The sequence below is a fragment of the Eleutherodactylus coqui genome, chromosome 8 (genome assembly GCF_035609145.1).
Source record: "Eleutherodactylus coqui strain aEleCoq1 chromosome 8, aEleCoq1.hap1, whole genome shotgun sequence".
Taxonomy (NCBI): Eukaryota; Metazoa; Chordata; class Amphibia; order Anura; family Eleutherodactylidae; genus Eleutherodactylus; species Eleutherodactylus coqui.
Genome location: NC_089844.1, coordinates 76,728,755 through 76,742,764, shown reverse-complemented (window position 1 = coordinate 76,742,764; position 14,010 = coordinate 76,728,755).

Genomic DNA, 14,010 nt, shown 5'->3' with positions numbered 1-14,010 from the left:
TAATGAGTAGAGCTTGAGAATAAAATACTGCATGCGTGATGCTTTTTCTTACCCTCTTGAGAATGTCTCTTCTCAAAGGTTGGCAAGTATGTGCAATACCCTGAATATGATCCTTAAAGGTGCTTCTTACCTGCTGTCTCATCCTGGATCAAACTTTTGCCAAATGTTTAACACCATCATCTTCATACTTGCCATTACCGAAGGCTGCCTGTCCACCGGTGTTTTTTCATTGCGTTCCCCGCAGCAGTAATCTGGTCGCGGGGAACGCAGTGCACGCTTTCCATAGAGTTGCTACGGAAAGCGCAGCCCCCCTGTGCACGAGTGGAGAATCATAGCGATTCTCCACTCACGGGTGGCAATTTCCAGCATGCTGCGAATTGCCGCAATTCTCCACGGTGAGCCTATTTGTCAGAAAGGCTCACCGTGGAGATCCGTCTGCTGGCTCCTGCTCCCGGGCGGCGGCTCCCACGGAGGAGATCCGCCGCGGGATATCGCAACGCCCGTGGACAGGCAGCTTAAAGGTAAACCAAGGCCATGTTTCATGCGTGTGACAATCTACATCCACCTATAACTGATTTATCAGCAATGAAAAGGCTCTGGAATGTACCTCTTTCTACTGAAACATTTTACGATGTACTAAATAAAATGAATGGAGGTAAAAGTCATATTGGGAAATCACTGCTGTAAATCTAGGAAGACGATGATAGTAATTATTCAATGTGTAGGGGGGCGGCGATACAGTACATGATAGAGTGATAGTAGTAGGCACAACCTTGTTCTGTGTTTAATGGCCAATTGACCAGACTTTGCCAGTAGTTTGGCCTAAAATGTGAGCACTAGGTAAAATGCAAATGGGATATCTTTATTAAATATAAACTAGTTATTTTACATTTTCAACTTTTATATACAGAATAAACCTGTCTTACATTTTGGAGAATATAGGGAATTGGGAAATTAGCTTTCATTTGCAAAACAGAAAATTAAGACATACTGCCCTCTAGTGGAAGATTGATTTTATTTTTGCAATTTAGTGTTAAATTTGCAGTTTTTTAACTTTTTCTTACGTACTCCACATGTAGTAGTAATAATAATAATAATAAACTTTATTTGTATAGCGCCAACATATTCCGCAGCGCTTACATAGACAGGGGGAATACAGAAAGACAAAATACAAAAATTACAGAACCACGGTTACATAGTAATCAGTTGGTGGAAACAATAGGGGTGAGGGTCCTGCTCCAACGAGCTTACATACTACAAGTAATGGGGTGATACAGAAGGTAAAGGGGCTGTATACAACTGCATGCGTATAGCTGTAAACTATGCTATTGACTCCCACTAAACCCCATATATTTTTTGCACGTGTTGAAAAGCATAATAATAAAAATTATCTTATTTATATATAGTGCCAACAAATTCTGCAGCGCTTTACAAATCATAGCCGACAACGCTTTCAATATAGTTGAATTGAAGCTATGCTAAGGGTGGTTTTACACCTGTGCTTACGGTTCCCCTATCCTGCTCTGCTCAGGAAGCAGGAAAGGGGAATCCTCATGGTCGAACAGACCACAGTGACTATAATGGGGTGTGTTCTAGACTTGGGGTGTTTTTCTAGACTTTTGGACAGAAGAAAAAGCACTGCATGTATTTTGAGCTGAGTCTGAGATGAAACCTCCAACGCAGATGTGAAACTAGCCTAATATATATCAGCCCAGCCCCAACAGGATACTCTTGTGGCATATGCCCAGCTAATATATGTCTATGGTCAATTTAAGTGTATACATTCAACGAGGAGGTAAGTTCTAGACTGGACCAAGGAGAGTCATTGGATCTTGTGTATCTGGACTTTTCCAAAGTGTTTCATACTGTGCCGCGTAAAAGGTTGGTATATAAAATGAGAATGCTTGGTCTGGGCGAGAATGTGTGTAAGTGGATAAGTAACTGGTCAGTGATAGGAAGCAGAGGGTGCTTATAAGCGGTACATACTCTGATTGGGTCCACCTGTACTGGTAGAAGGATTGTGCAGTAAAATATCAATATTTGCAGATGACACAAAACTATGTAAAGTAATTAACACAAGAGAGGACAGAAGGAGATTGCAAGAGAATCTGGGGAAGTTGGGGAAGGAAAGGGGCAAAAGAGGTTTAACACTGATAAATGTAAGGTTCTGCACATGGGCAGAGGAAATACATGTCACCATTACACACTAAATAGGAAACCACTGGGCAACACTGACATGGAAAAGGACTTGGGGGTTTTGGTTAACTATAAGCTTAACTGGAGCAAACAGTGTCAGGCAGCTGCTGCCAAGGCAAATAGGATCATGGGGTACATCAAAAGAGGTCTAGGGGCACATGATGAGAACATTGGTCTTCCTCTTTACAAGTCACTGGTCAGAACACACATGGAACATTGTGGACTGTTTTGGGCACCGGTACTCAAGAAGAACATATCAGCGCCTGAGCGGGAACAAAGACGGGCAACTAAAGTAATAAATGGAATGGGTGGACTACAATACCCAGAGAGGTTATCAAAATAGAGGTTATTTAGTTTAGCAAAAAGACTGTGATGATTAAACTACTAATGATCACTTGTCTGTATGTATGTGTGTGCATGCTTCTCATGCTCCACCCCTGGTAACGTTATCGCTCAACCCCCTGGTGACACCATCAAAGGACCTATAACATATATAAAACACAGAGTCTGACCAACAGAAGAACAACACAGTTAGGGCTCTTGGAAGGGGAGGACAAAAATAATACACTGAGAATACAACTAAGCCGTTATTATGTCAGGGTTCTTTACTGTAAGAGCAGTGAAACTATGGAGCTCTCTGCCTCAGGACAAGGTGATGACGAACTCACTAAAAGAGTACAAGAGGGGCCTGTATGCCTTTCTTGAGTGATACAATATTACATGTTATAGTCACTGATTGCTTTAGACGGGTTGTTGGTCAAAGGATTATTCTGATCATCGGATTTGTATTTGGGGAACAACTTTTGACCTTAAATGAGAAAAATTTGCTTGTACCTCATGGTATTATTTGCCTTCCTCTGGATGACAGGAGCTGCTTCACAGAGCAGCAGTCACACAGCAGAGGACAGCGTCATCCATGTATGTGTGCAGAGAGTAAGCCGCAGGACAGAGACACTTGTGACATGGCAGCAGTCACTAATGAGAGGGAGGTGTGATTGCTGCCCCAAGCTGGGGAGCAGGACAGGCATCAGCAAAAAGGCCCTGATGACAAGTGCATAGATGATAGACTAAAAAGGGTTCTGAGGACCAGGGGGCTGAGGGTTCCAGATCAAATATGGACCAAGAGACAGAGCTCCTGTGTTTTGGTCCCATGTGGTGGGACAATCGCATTAGGATGGCATGGGCCAGTAGGGGACACTTAACTCACCTGAAGGACATGTAAGTGAGGCTCAGCCTCAATAAGGTGTGCACACCATGGGACTCTTGTTGATACAGAGACCTGTGACAGGAAGAACAGGTTCATTGTAGGTGTTATTTTCATGTGTTATGTTGTGAGTGATGTACATGTATGATGTAAGGGTGCCGCAAACCCACCTGCACTATGGAGAAAAAAATGTGAAATAGCCTGGGATAGATCTAGATATATTGTCTATGTTACGTCTACAATGCGAGTGTTTCTTGATGAAGCGACACAGCTTAGACGAGGCAGGATAAGGTCTTGTCTACATGCAGCAAATTTGATAATGGCCAACTGAGTGAGCAAGTGAATTGCTGTGGCCCAGAATGGAATGCAATGTACGACTATGTACCAAATGTTTCATCTCACTGTGATGATTATGCCATGTTATGTTTATGTAATGTTCAAGTATTACTTACCCTTCAGTGGAGGGAAAACCCCATTTCAAATTGCTCATGTAAATTAACCCATTGGAATAATGGGTTCTGTATACGCATCACACAGAACTCTTGTTATTCTCGCTCGTGTAAATACAGCCTTACTTGATGGGTTTTTTTTCAAGTTTCACCATCCACTAGGTAAAAACTCACAGATTGGTGGGGGTCTGACTACTGGGACCCCCACAATTACCAAAATAATCTGAAGTTCCCCAAATGAATAAAGCAGTGGCTGGAAGCAATCCGTCAGTGGGACTGCCAGAGTTAGCCGAGCACTTGAATTGCGATTAAAACAAATGCAGCAGTGGTGCAAATGCGCAGCCACTACTCTGTTCATTTAGGAAACTTTGGGCCCCCTGTTCTGATGAGCAATCAAGGTCCCAGCAGTTAGATCGATCTATCAGTTTTCACTTATTCAGTGAAATGGTTTGAGGTTTTATTGCACAAACCTCCAGTAAATACCAATTGCTATAGCCTATTACACCATAAATTATGTGCGACATTGTTTTTATATATGTACTTGTTATAAATGTATCACCAGCTAATATACAGTACACAGGGGAATGATGGGGTTACAGAAGTTATTCTTATATCGCCACAAGTAATTAATTTTCGGTTGGGCAGATGCATCGAGGGCCTGTTTATTAAAGCAGTATTATTGTCAAGTGAGATGATATCGCCCTGCGCGCTGTTATTATAGGGCTCATTCATCACATTGTCTTACATTACTGCCTGATTGATGAATCGGTCCTACTGGATGCCCCGGCATCATGTGATATTATCTCATATGTGATAATATTAGCCATTTAATAAATAAAGCCATGAAGTGTGTGGCATTTGATTGACGGGTTAAAGGAGCAAAGAGTTTTTATGATTAAATTTTTTTTTTCTATGGTTTTTATAATTGATGATCTTGTGACAACGGGGTCCGTGATGATGGTGCTGCGTTATGCATTTCTCAACAAAATGCCTAACATTTATTTATTTTAAAGGTATGTCCGCTTATAAAAGTATTACTCAAATCTCTCTAAAAAAACTGGATTTGGAAACAGTCTAGTAAAAATATCCCATTGTTTTGCGTCCACAGCTCATATCTAGACTCATTTGTCTCCATGGCCATAGACTATATATCCTCTCTAATGCCGTGAAATTTCATTTCGGTTTATTGGGGCTACCACGAGTCCTTCACAGTCACCAAAATTACAGAGCGCTGTGTAGTCTGATCTTGCTCTCATCCACATGTCCCCTATTTCTAGCTAAGGGCTTGTTCACATGAGAGTCAGAGGTTCATTTTGAGTACCTCCATCTCTGTTTTGCACTAGAAAACAAGACAAAATAGCACAGCAAGCAGCGTTACTTTATCCTGTAAATTTTGGCAAAATTCCAGATTGCTGGCCGGAAATCGAATGGACCTCATTATAGTCAATGGAGTCAGTTTGGTGCAGTTCAGGCCTGCCATAACATGGATCCGTTCATCCAGGGGGTTCAGCCTCATGAACGCTGATGATATCCAGCCCCAATCTACTAAATGTAAGATAGCAAGCAATAGGAGAAATGAACATGCAGGATCCGACGACATGGGGTTTGTAGTTTATAACCATTGCAACAAAAAGTTTTCCACTGTTTTCTATATAAGATGGAGTCGTTTATGTTTTGGGCTAAAATAATATGTCTAAGAATGAAACAAACAAGAGGTCAGATGATAGCATCATAGTTGATGGTAGACAGTCAGTGTCTCCTAGAGACCTTGTAGCCTGAATTCTCATGAATCCTGGTCCAACCCAAAAGTTATCGACTTCAGCCAGATGCAATTAATCACATACAGACATGTAGATTCAACAAGCTGGGTCCTTTTCTCATGACATCACAAACCTTCCCGTGTGCATTGATTCATCGAGAAGTACATACATGTCCAAAACAGCCAGGTGAGCTTTGCATCTTCTTGTTAACATTTGGGTAAAAAAGCTCTATCTTGAAGTCAAATGTATTATATATAATATATTATATATCAGGCCAAAAGACATGGGACAGGAACTACTATTGTGTAGGACACCCTTTAGCCTGGCAAAATGGTGCAGCAACTTGATGTGGCATCAATTCCACAAGTGGATGGAAGTCGTCTGGAGGGATGTTGAGCCATGCTGTGTGAATAGCCACCCGCAGCTCTGTTGTATCTATAGGTACAGGATCACATGTGCAAATGCACTTTTTCACCATATCCCGTAGATGCGCAATTGGGTTAATGTCAGGCCAACGTGCAGACCACACTATTTGTACGAACTCTCCAGAACATTCCCCAAACCACTTCTGAACCTGCCGGAATATCCCATCACTGTTGGGGGACACATAAAAATTCATGATACCATCCCTTCTCTCCCATGACCTTTGGCATGTGTGTGTATATATACAGTATATATATGCTTTCCCAAATAAAAGGAGTATGGAAGTTGCTACCTTTTAGCCTTTATAATTCCTCACTGTCCTGGAGATTATGATCAGAATGCAGCCAGAGACAATCACTCCCCTGTTTTAGACAGGAACAAGGTTCAAGTGAATGGGGGTGGAGTGAGTTGGGTATCTTTCTGGCCTATCCGCATCAATTCACTGTAACCAGGCAGTCATCCATATACTAAGCGACTTCTGCTTACACTGAGAGAGAAGCCATTCAGTAGTCACTCCATTTTAGTAAACTGAAACAGAATGACTAGTGACAACTGTGTGACTTCTCACTCAGTGCTGTGTCGCTCGCCGTCTGTGCACTATTGGCCCGTGTAAAGATAGATTAAATGGCATCACATTAGCATGTCATCTTTGAAATGGTGAAACTTCACTTTTAAGTTCTGCATAAGATCAGGGGTGAGTAGAGATCACGGATATTTTTTTTACCTCTCATGGATATCCTCCTCTTCCAGCTATAGCAAAAGCGGTTACAGCAGACAATCTGGCACGCATCAAGTAAGTCTAATCTTCTTTATTTTAGCAGGAGACAATAAAACTAAGGGGTAAATTTACTAAACCTGGTATTTACGAAGCCTCTTCATATATTCAGCACATCCCAGCAGCTCTGAGCACCTTCTCAGAATTGTGCGCCAGGTCCAGCCTGGTGTCCATTTCTGGTATAACTTTATATATAAATCCATTGGTCCAGAGTGACCAAACACCTCCTCACAAGCCCTGCCCAATTTTCAAAAATGTCAGGGCCGACTCATAAAGCTAATAAGTCACAGATTTCAAAAAGCCAGCAAGTGGCTTAAAAGCCTTCATAAATATGCCACTATACGTTCAGGGATGTACCGGACCCTTCCTCGGGTCTATCTGTGGGTAACAGACCTGAGGAAGAGGCTGGTATGACCCTGAAACACAAAGTTTTATTGTATCTTACTAAAATAAAGATGATTATACTTCCCTCCTTGTGGTGTGCGCTGGATCACCTGCTGTGATCTGTTCTGGACTGTATAACCGCATGAGCCCTGTGGATAACAAAAAGCTGTCCTAGCACTACAGACCGCAGCTAACACTATCTATTTCTCTACTGGGCATGGACATAGCAACTGCAAGTGCACAGTAAAACCATCAATACCTGAAAGATTATATTTTAGGGGCTTCACATATAGCGATTCTCTTATATATTTACATGATCTTCAAGCTGGTAGTGGACATGGGTTCTCGTCCTAAACCTTGATAAGACAACCCCTTTCCCTATTTTCCCAAATAGACTCGCTATTCTAGGACCCTTCTTTGAGCCAGAGTGGACAGCTACTAACCTCGATCGGTTCTAACTTTGGCAGTCCCAGCCCATCCATTAATTACATAATTGACCATTCAATGACTACTGTATTATATTTCCCCTACAGCGGTCCACAGAGGGTCGCTGTGATGCAACAGGAAGAACACTGAACATAAAATACCCAGTGTTTTCCCAGAAGGTGTTTTCTGGAGTTTTTATGCACTGTGTTACTTCATACAAGGGACTTGTTACATTGTGTTACATTGTATTAGTTGCATTGGGACACAACGAGGCTTGAGTTCTGAAAAGTAGCAGGTTGTACCTGCAAGGATGTGAGCAGAATCCAGGCTGCCCCTTCTTCAGTCTGATAGAATGTTTTCGCTATGAATCTCAGTCCTTATACAGAGCATAGGATGGATTTTGCTGTACATAGCTCTAAACCCTCATGATACACATCTCACTGTATGTTGGGACTTATCCGTATTGATAAACAAGTGAAGGGTACACTATAGAGTTGAAAGACTTTATAGAAATTCACTTTACAGCCATATTTGCTGCATGTAAGACAATACAGAATGAAAAGCTGGAATATGGTTCCGGAACATAAAATGTGCCCAAACATGAAACCTAGATGAGACATTTTCACTGATTTCATCATTTCCAGTAGACAGGATCAGCCTATAATGATCATATAGGTTTACATAAGTGTACCCTTCTGCTTTGTAAAGCTACTTTAGGCAGGGTGATTATTGCTGAAAACAGCGAATTTGGATAATAATCATCCAGTGTACACGCGGCCGCAGACATGGCATTGAGCGAGAAGTTGTTCACTTGTTGGAGTCACTTGGTTTTTGGCAGAACTAAAAACAAAGCAATTGTAGGCTGTGTAAACAGGAGCCACTCAATGCTTGAGCAACTCCTGTTTGCTATGAATGGAGGCGGGTGGACGGGATGATCCCTGGCTGCTCCGCCATCATTCACTTGAATGACTATCACTGCTGTGTAAACCACAGAACGAAAGTTGCTAGTATTTTTGCCAGATGCTAATGCACCTAACAGTCATACCATGTAAAGGTACCTTAAGGCTGGCTTTACACGGGCATAAGTGCATTTACACGTGTATTTGTGATGAATATTTGCACTACCCGGTCCCCCCCCCAAAATAAGACCTACCCTGAAAATAAGCCCTAGCCTAACTTTCGGGTGGGCTTGAAATATCACCTTACCCTGAAAATAAACCCTAGTCACACTACATTAAAAAAATAAAAATAAAGTTACATTACCTAGCAGGCTCGGTCCAGGTCCCTCCCACTGCTCTCTAGATTTTCGACGTGGTTCCCACAGTCCTCAGCTGCTTGTATAACAACATTTCCTGGTTATGGGATTCATAAATTCAGCGTTGCATTGATTGGTTCTTTGAATGCTGCTCAGCCAATCAATGGAGCACTGGATGAACCAATATGATGGCTGTTGATTGGCTGAGCAGCAGTGGAAGAACCAATCAATGCAGCGCTGGATAAACTAATCACAGGCATTACATTGGTTTATCCAGCGCTGCATTCAATGGCTGAGCAGCGATCGAAGAACCAATCACAGCCATCGCTTTCTGGAAGCGGGATTTATGATTCCCGTAACCACGAAGTGATGTTGTATGAGGGCCCGAGGACACTGGGAAGCGTGTTGTAGCCTGTTAGGTAAGTATAATAAGACCTCCCTTGAAAATAAGACCTAGTGCCTCTTTTGGCGCAAAAAAAAATAATATAAGACAGGGTCTTATTTTCGGGGAAACATGGAATGTGTGTTGCGTTTTTGTGCACACCTGTGCATGTTTTACTGTATTTGTTGCGCACTCATGTCGTGCATATTTGCACACACAAGCATTGATTTCAAAGGGCAAGTATGTTAAATTAGTTTAATATGTGCCCAATCTGCACAAAAATAGAACATACTGTATTTTTTGTGCAATCAAAATGCAGTACAAAATATAGTCATGTGGGCATAATCATTGAAATCAATGGGTTCTATTCACTGCGCAATACACTGAGAAAATGCTTTTGTGTGAATAAGCCCTAAGACCTCATACTGATTTGGGGATCTGTATCACTATAATACATTTCCAAGGGGCTCCAGCTCAGCTCTTTGTTACCACCAACTGAATAGATGTACCACTGAAAAAAAGTAAACTGAGATGGAAATGTTCATTGTGTGCTAACATGCATAATGATGATACATGTTAAAGGGGTTTTCTGAGAAAACAATGAACACAATATTCATCTCCCGCTGCCACAATGCTGCTTTTCTGCAGCTTGCTGTAATCCAGTCTTCTGTTTACAAGCGCTGCAGCAGGCACGTGGGGCATTTACCCATGTGACTGCTGCAGCCAATAGAGGGCCCAATAGGGACGTCAATGATGACGTACCGTAAACCTGACAAAGCTTCTACATTAAACGACGGTCCGCTGCTGCGGTGAGTATATTTATTTTACATAGTTTTGGGCACGGGTGGGCATGGGGGCCCCCAAAACTGTATAAAATAAATAACTCGGAAAACCCCTTTAAATAAAGACGCTTTGCTAAATATGAATTATTACAGAGAGCGCTGTGGATTTTTCAGTAGTTGCGTAGACTTTTATGTGAAGTCTGCAAAGACAAGCAGCATCTCACATCTTAAAACCTCTAAGGACTCATTCACATGACTGTGATTTCCGCATGTGTTATGGCCACGACCCGCTTTGGAAGAAAAGCTGAATACTCTATTCCTGGTGATCTGCTGTTAGAGCTAGGAGAAGCCACTATACATGTCAGGTCTACCAGACTGAGACCATTGGCCCACAGTGGGTGGGGGGGGGGGATGGGCAGGTCCCAAGGAAGATACTCCTATCTGTATAGGATAACCATCTAATAGGGCATTTGGAAAGGGTGGTCTTCATGAGGCAATCCTTTTAAAGTAGATATACACCTATTCTGCAAAACTGCAATGTTGGTGTAAGTTGTTTTCTCCAATGGGTCCTTAAGGAGGTGCCATTATGCTTTTAATATCACTCCTAAAATGCATAGAAAATAACATGCAAGCAATATGACAGTAATTTTCATAAGATTTGATGAGTCTCATAATTGTCCAGCCAGATACAAGTGAATTATGGAATGCTGACACTTTATGAAATCATTAACCAGGAGGTCAACAAGCATTTTGAATGTAAGAATTTAAGGTGGTTGATGCAAGGGATGGGAAATGGGGATAGATTTCTAATAGGCATGAACCTTTTTGTATCTTGAGGTATTATTGTATAGGGCAAAATGAACTTCAAAAGAGCTCACTGGCACTATACAGAACACATAGAGGTATACTTAGGGGATGCAGGGGTTTACAGTCACACTTGCACACTGGTGCTTCAAAGGTACCAAAGTTCCCTTTGCACCTGAAGCATGCTAAGTGTCCAGAGTCTTGCATTGGGACTTCAGGTTACCCCTCAGAGAAGAAGATACAAGTGATTCTTTCAAAAGTATTGAGCAAGAATCCATTCCAGGTGCCTCAGAAGTCAATTCAAGCAAGTTTTACAGTCATAAAGAAGTAACTAAGTCATAACTAGGGATCATTCCCTTGAGATAATGATGCTGTGTTGCCCCAGTCCTAGTCAAGGAAGAGTAGTTTGTTGGCGCCACGTGCTTACTCCACTTCCTTTAGCACCCCACTGATAACCACGCTCCTCTGTTGAACTAACCTTTACTAATCCTGCTGCCTGCTTCTTCTCCAGGAACTGCTTATAGTAATATATCATCAGCTGCCACCAAGATAGAAGAAATCCACATAATGAAGAAGACAATAAATTAATCTTTTACAGATGATTAACTTATTTTGCTTAGGAAAACATATTTAAGTATTTCCCCTAATCCATAGCTGGGCATATCCCATTGTACGCCTGACATAATCCTACCATTGTTGAGGAGACCCTATGGTACAGAACATACATGAGCAGGACTTATAAACATCCTCATGGTAACATCTTCTAAACCAGTGAAGAGTTTGAGGGGTTAATGACTTTATTTATAGTCTATAAACATAAGAATAAATCCATTGAATTCCTTCATACTTTTGGTGCTATAGACTATTGAGCAGGTAATAAAGCAGAACACTTGCCAGAGGACGGTCTGGATAATGCGCCCAGCAGTCGGGATCACTGTCCATGGTGCTGGACCTTTTCCTAGCCCATCTATAGCAGTGTACTAGGTACATACCAGATATAAAATAATGCACCCAGATAGACATGTCAGATTGCTGCAGAACTGGTCATGCAGTTATGTCTCCGGCAGATATGTAAATTATTACAGTTGTTGTTTGATTAGATTCTAGGTCTTGCACCAGAGGCCATAATGTGCTTCCCTCATTGCCCTTTAAAAATGCTCTTAAAGACTACTTTCGTCCATTGTATCTCTCATTGATAGATCGTTGACCACTGGACGCCTCTACGGTACACTCAAAGACATTTTGCCCTATTAACAGGCATTAAGACGGGGGCATCATTGGAATGAGAGATCCTGGATGGTTGTTTCAATGCTTTTGCCGCCATCTAGGCTGCTCTGGCAAAGCTGTTAGTAGGTGTTGGAACATTTTACATGAGGGCACACACACAGCAAGCAGACTCCGGAGGGCCCAGGAAGACCACCAGTATAGAGGATCATTTCCTCTGCCGACAAACACAAGCAGATAAAACAGTTTTGTTGTTCACCATTCAGACACAGGTGGCACCTTGATTACAGACCCATGTCTCTGCCAGGAACATTTCCATGCAAAATTTGGTGTCATGGCGCTCATTATATGTCCTGCCATTAACATCCCATCACAGTCGCCTCTGTTTTCAATGCTGTCGTGAACAAAAAACCTGAACAGGATCTGTATCATCTTTAGTGATAAATCCACGTTCTGTTTGGTTGCTGACGATGGTCGTGTCCGAGTATGGAGGCCTCGTGGGGAGCGCCTCGATGCTGCCTTTGCTGTGAAGCGACATACTGCCCCCACTGCTGGTGTGATGATCTAGGTGGTGCGATCACTAAAGATAGTCAGTATTCCTATGGTAGTAGTTATCATAGGATAATGACAGCTGAGCGATATGTTCAGGACATCCTGCAGCCACATGTGTTCCTCACATTGTGGCTTCCAAGAGCCATTTTCCAGCAGGATAATGCTCGGCCGCACACACAGGGGGGTCACAGAAATGCCTCCACCAGGTTGCCACACTTTGTTGGCGTGCCCAGTAGGCAAATTTATTGCTGATGGAGCATTTATGGGACCTGCTGGGATGCCAGCTTCAGCAGGCTAAAGAGTGCCGGAACTAGAGGTCTAGTTGCAACATCTATGGACACATGTACCACAGGATAACATAAGGAGCCTGTATGCTTCAATGCCTGCCCAAATCAGATCCTGTATCCAAGCCAGAGGCGGCCCCACAGGGTACTAGGGCCTCTATGCCCACCCATGTCACATCTTGCATCCAAGCTAGAGGTGGTACAACAGGGTGCTAGAGCCCCCATGCCCACACGTATTACATCTTGTATCCAAGCTAGAGGTGGTACTACAGGGTACTAGAGCCTCCATACCCACCAGTATCACATCTTGTATCCAAGTTGGAGGTGGTACAGCAGGGTGCTAGAGCCTCCATGGCCATCAGTATCACATCTTGTATCCAAGCTAGAGTGGTGAAACAGGGTACTAGAGCCTCCTTGCCCACCTGTAATACATCTTGTATCAAAGTTAGACGTGGTACATCAGGATACTAGTGCCTCCATGCCCACCCGTATCACATCTTGTGTCCAGGCTAGAGGTTGTACAACAGGGTACTAGAGCCTCCATGCTCGCTTGTATCACATCTTGTATCCAAGCTAGACGTGGTACAACAGGGTACTAGAGCCTCCTTGCCTGCCTGTATCACATCTTGCATCCAAGCTAGAGGCAATGCAACAGGGTACTAGAGCCTCCATGCCCACCCGTATCACATCTTATATCCAAGCTACAGGCAGTGGTACATCAGGATACTAGAGCCTCCTCTGAATTGTACATTTCTCCACAATAAACTTATGCTGTTGCTCTAATATTGTAACCACTTACCTATTTCATTATTACATTCACACATATAGCGTTTCATTCGATTCCAACAACTCCTTCTTGGTACATTATTTTTTTTTGTCATTGAGCACATTAGATTTTGCTAATAGTTTTCTACTTAATGCTAATTTGATTGTTATATGTATTTCCTTTAATCATATGAATATAAAAAGCAATAATGACAATGCAGATGCACCTTAGAAACTTCAAAATAAGGATCATTTATTTGTAAGACATCTATTGGCTTTGGACAATACAGCAGGAGGCAGGAGTTACTAATGTTTTTCAGATATATTTAATATTCAGGACTTGGC